Source organism: Gymnoscopelus braueri (assembly GCF_963280865.1).
Source record: "Gymnoscopelus braueri genome assembly, chromosome: 3".
Lineage (NCBI taxonomy): Eukaryota > Metazoa > Chordata > Actinopteri > Myctophiformes > Myctophidae > Gymnoscopelus > Gymnoscopelus braueri.
Window position 1 is genome coordinate 13,047,528 of NC_137612.1, and position 5,576 is coordinate 13,053,103.

Sequence of the window (5,576 nt, forward strand, 5' to 3'; positions counted from 1 at the left end):
AAAAAATACCTCAAAATTGTACTTATGTACAGTACCTGAGTAAATGTACTTAGTTACTTTACACCACTGGGCAGGTAAAACCCTTAGTAGTATACCTGGCGTCTAGACGTGCCTCCTCCAGCTCTACAACAGTGGAAGCCTATAACGAGGGGCGTGGCCCCACCCAGCTCAACAATCCAACAATCAGTGCTGTCAAAGCTCCAGTGTTTTAACATGAGTGATGCTGCGGCCAGATTGAATAGGAGGATGCCAAGTTGTTAGTGAAACACGGGGCTGTTTTCTGAAAGCCTCAGAAGATCTGCCGCCGTGAATTACCAGCAGCCCCTCGACCACTCCTACGAACATCAATCACTGTGACGACTCTCATCTGCTCCACAAACCACCAGGTGTGAGAACAGTGCGAGAGCACACAAGGTCCCTCTGTCATCAGTGGTGTAAAGTAACTAAGTACATTTACTCAAGTACTGTACTTACAGTAAGTACAATTTCTAGGTACTTTTACTTTACTGGAGTAGTTCCAATTACTTTTACTCCACTACATCTCAGAGGCAAATATTGTACTTTTACTCCACTACAATTATTTGACAACTTTAGTTACTAGTTACTTTGTAGATTTTGATTATTATTACAAAACATACATTAACCACTTCAGCCCCACATTATATACATTTCGATTTGTGTATATTTTCGATCTGCTATTTTCAAAATATTTTCAAACATTTGAAAACTTGAAATGGGACATTCTGCATAATGACTACTTTTACTTTTGGTACTTTAAGTACATTTTGATAATACTTTTGTACTTTTACTCAAGTACATTTTGAATTCCAGACTTTTACTTGTAATAGGGTATTTCTACATTACAGTATTGATACTTTTACTTAAGTAAAGAAAGTGAGTACTTTTTCCACCACTGTCTGTCATCATACTGGTGCCTGTAGAGGATTATGAGGACACAGAAGACAAACACATTATTTCTGTATGCAAGTCATAATTGCCAGAAAAGCACTTGGACATGAGTCATAAGAACTGTGCTCATTATTATTATTATTATTATTAGTCTGCTGCTTGATTTGAAAATTCCATCTTAATGTGATCTGTCTAAAGATTAGGATTACTGCTACTGTTATTGTTATTATTACTAATAAGCCTTGAAGTAGGAAAAGTCAAGTACATAAGGAATGTTCACAGATTAGATTTGTCTGATTGGGATATGAGGATCTCCACCTTTTAAAGTTTAATATGATCTCCGTCGGGTGGAAACCTCATATGTCCAAAACTGTTACTTTTCAGGATTCAAATTCAAAAACATAAATTAGCAGATCTACAAGCTGAAAGCGAGACGCTTCGCACCACGTTTCGAGCTTGTGGATCTGCTACATTTGATGCTTTTGCGTGACGCTGTAGTATCAATTCAATTCAATTCAATCTTTGTTGCAGACTCAAGGTCCACATCACATACCAAATGACAAAATACACAACCAATAAATAGGATAAAAAACTAAATGAAAACTGAAAAACATCAAATCAGTCCAGCCTACAGCCAGCATAATATGCTCACAGTCTGTAGAGGCTGTTTGCGCCAATGTCTCCAAATCATGGAAGAGAACCGAGTTGAACTCTTCACAGGGTTAATTAAAATCACAATAACACAGTTGTCAGACTCTTCTAAACGACACATGAATGTGTACATTACATTTCTTAAAAGGGCTTGACAGGTAGGTACCCCCAAGTCAACAAACAGCTGGCTGGCGCTGTGCCATCTTGGTACCCTCACCAGCAACCACAGAGCATCATTGTATGCATGCCATGCATACAATGCAAAGTTTGCATGCTTTGCTTACAGCATGCAAAGTGTTTGCAAGCTGCTAGCCCTATAGTTACTCCACAGGTGAGCCGTATACCACGGTGAACAAAATGCTTTAAAAAGTGAGATCTTGACATCTGAAGAGCACTTGTGAAATGTCCGCATTCATACGTTTGCCTGGGCGTACAGTCTGTTTGCAGCGTTGTCTATGGATGTCTTTGTCATCTGTGAGATCATCATCAGAGACATAATGGCCAAGGTTCATCTCACTGCACACAAGAAGAGTGTTACTACTGATAATAAAATGAGGAAATACAGCCTTTTTTATCCTCTTTACTTCGCATGATCAAGTAGGGTGTTCATTTACGAAAAAAACACAAAGTTAAAATACGCAATAAGTTACATTTCTGCCCGACAGCAACGATATAGACCTACTGTATATTATGTGTAATGTATACATGTTTTAAGATTACACAATGAGTTTACATGCTGCTAGTGGTTAATATAATCTATCTGATATTCATACAAATGTGCAAAGTTTGACTTTCGTGTCCATTTGTTGTGTCCAATATGAGCTGAGTGGGCTGACCACTCTGATATTGATAAGCCATAAATCCACAGGTCCTTCCTACACTATACAATTAGTTTGTCAGCTAATCGTAAGTAGCTATAGTTTGAACAATTCACATAACGCCTAATAATATAGCAGTGGTTCTCAAAGTGGGGTCCGGGGACCCCCAGGGGTCCTTGAGGCAGTTCCAGGGGGTCCCCAGATTGATGATGGATAGTTAGGAACCAAATAGACCCTTATGTGGCTGTAACTCTGAGAGTGTACATTTGTACACTCTCAGAGTTATAGTTGTCCGTGGTCTAATGCAGGGGTTCTCAAAGTGGGGTCCGGGGACCCCCGGGGCCCTACATGCATCAGCTATTTTCAAGAAATCTTGACATTCTTCTTGTATGGGTTCCTTGGCACTTAATCTATTCAGATGGGGGGTCCACGGCCAAATACAGATTAATTTAGGGGTCCTTGAACCTTTTAACACAAAACCTTTTGTTTTAACCAAAAGATATCACTTCCCCTACCTTTGCCTTACTGACCTACATGTTGTATTGGCCCCTACAGTGTAGTCTGTAGCCTAGCTCTGCCATCATGTTGCTGTGTGTCTGGTTCAGGTTAAAGAGGTAATTATGACAGGATAGTTCAGCCCAACTAAGTCGGTAGCCCGGAGGAAACACGGTAATCACCGCTGACTGTTTCCTGTCCAATAGGAGGCAGGAGTACAGGAGGAGAGAGGAGAGAAGAGAGAGAGACTGACCTCCTCAAGTAGGAGGTTTGTGGGTTATAATAACAACCCAGATTAAGTAAGACATTTGGGAGGAGAGAGAAAAAAGTCCTTGGGAACTTTTTGTTTTGGGGTGTTTGTTTGGGATTATGTTGTTAAAGCTGGGAAAGTTCCACTCAGACAAAGAGAGAGTGTTCAGTTTAAAGAAAGTTACTGTGTGTGTGTGTGTGTGTGTGTGTGTGTGTGTGTGTGTGTGTGTGTGTGTGTGTGTGTGTGTGTGTGTGTGTGTGTGTGTGTGTGTGTGTGTGTGTGTGTGTGTGTGTGTGTTAGAGAGAGAGGGGAGAGAGAGAGGGGAGAGAGAGAGAGAGAGAGAGAGAGAGAGAGAGAGAGAGAGAGAGAGAGAGAGAGAGAGAGAGAGAGAGAGAGAGAGAGAGAGAGAGAGAGAAGAAACGGGCAAGTCTTGTTAAGTGTTGCCATGTCTGCTTATTATAAGCGAGTTTGGGCTTGTTAGTGTAAAGTTGCTTGTAAATATTGGTAGTTGCTTATTTGGGCTTGTTTCCTGATGTTGATTAAACCAGTGTTTCACAGATATTTTCATGTCAATAACACCACATTACTATGCATTTGTTCATGCATCATCCTAAAACATTTTGTGCCAGCCCCCCTCCCCCCCATACAAGAGGTGTGTCGTTAAAACGTTTCAAACTTATTCCAAATACTTGTTTCAAGATGTTTTGAAAATATCAGATCTTCAAGCTCACAACGCGTCGTGAACCTTGACATGCGACGCGTTGTGATCTTGTAGATCTGATATTTTCAAATAGCTGATATAATATATAATTATGTTCAAATCTAGTGCTCAAATCACTTAAAACATGCTGGGTATAAACAACTCAATTTGGGTCCATGGGTTGTGTTTTAACCCAAGGCCTGGATCAATAGTGGACCAACCAATCCAGCGGTAGTTAATTTGACCCAACAAGATGGGTTGTGCATTTTTGGGGCTTGCGTTTTCATAGACCCATTGCTTGTTTCCCTCGCAAAAACATAAAACCTGGCAACACTGCTCTGCTTGCGGGACGAAGGGAACCAAACGGAGGAGAAAGTTTTAGAGGCGGAGAGAAAAGTTTTAATCTCCGAGAGGAGAGAGAAAATCAAAGATCTGTTTGTTTTAGGAAGGATCCATAACTTCACATGAACCTGACCTCCTTCTGGTCGGATAGGAGAGGATTTGTACTGATCACAGTAAAGAGAGGAGGGGGAGAAGAGAAGAGAAGGAGATCTTTAAGGGTCTGAATCCCACCTGAAGGAGATCTAGAATGAATTAAGGAGAAACAACGGCTGCTCTGTGTCCGATACAGGCTGCAACAAGGTAACAACTTTAAGCTGTGTTATAACGCTGTTATAACGCTGTTATTACCTATGTATAACGGTTATAACATATGTGTTATTTAGGCATAAAGCAGGAGTTTATAAAGTGTGTGTGAACCATAGATATAATAATAATAATAAGGTCTAAACGTGCAGAGACAAGTTCTCTTTTTGCTGAAGCAAGAGCTTCAATAACAGGCATGTTGTAATAAAAAGGTAAACAGGATTATGAGATATGCCTCTCTGTTTATTATAGCTATACCTCCTCATAACAATACTAATGTTTACTCCTCCTCCTATAACCACTGTTAAACAGGACAGATCTGGTGTTTTTTATTTCAATACGTGGGTGTTTAATTAAAATATATAATAATGTTGTTATGAAACAACTGTTACATGTAATGTTGTTTAAACACAGTGTTTTTTATTATTATAACTCAGAGGTTTGTGTATAAATAGCTTCAGTTACACATGGATTAGAGTGCTTTACTGTTGCAATAATGAGAAATATTATGAAAATAAATAAAAGTCCCATATATTCACTTTTGCTATTCGTTTTCAAAGATTATAGTTTGTGTTTTCACACTATTTACTTTCTCTAAAAGTTCTCAAAACGTTTTAAACTAACATGATACAACCCACAGGTCAGTTATTTGATGATAAAATTGTTGTCTATAATAAAGAGTTTATAGTTAAATACAACTGGAGTTCTCTGGATTGCCGGAGCGCGCCGCGGGAACGCGCAAACAGCTGTCCAGCTGACATGGGCGCGCGCGAAACAGATGTTGGCACGTGACCTACATTTGCCTCAGTTTTAATAATAAAGGAGAAAAAAGGAAAATTCTTAATAATGTGGTATTAGTTTTGACCCATTCATTGATTTGCTTTATTATGTTGTTTATCTAAACCAGAAGTCTCCAAATGGACCCTCACAGGGTCCCACTCTTTAGAGTGTGCAAATGGAACAAAAAGGGTCCATTTGGGTCAAGGGTTCTCAAACCTTTCAGGCTGCGACCCCCCAAAATAATCATATTTGAACTGGGGACCCCCCAAAATAATCCTATTTGAACTGGGGAGCCCCCAAAATAATCCTATTTGAACTGGGGACCCCC

At 39.7% G+C, this 5,576-nt stretch overlaps 1 protein-coding gene across 2 annotated transcripts in view; it reads left to right on the forward strand.

Annotated features, from left to right (window-relative positions):
• The first annotated feature begins 4,214 nt into the window (after positions 1-4,214).
• mdfi (MyoD family inhibitor) overlaps positions 4,215-5,576 on the forward strand; it is a 77,517-nt gene continuing 76,155 nt past the window's right edge. For both annotated transcript variants that reach the window (XM_080423711.1, XM_080423712.1), the window contains exon 1: positions 4,215-4,465. The gene's annotated coding sequence lies outside the window, so the exon portion shown is untranslated. The remainder of the gene's footprint in view (positions 4,466-5,576) is intronic.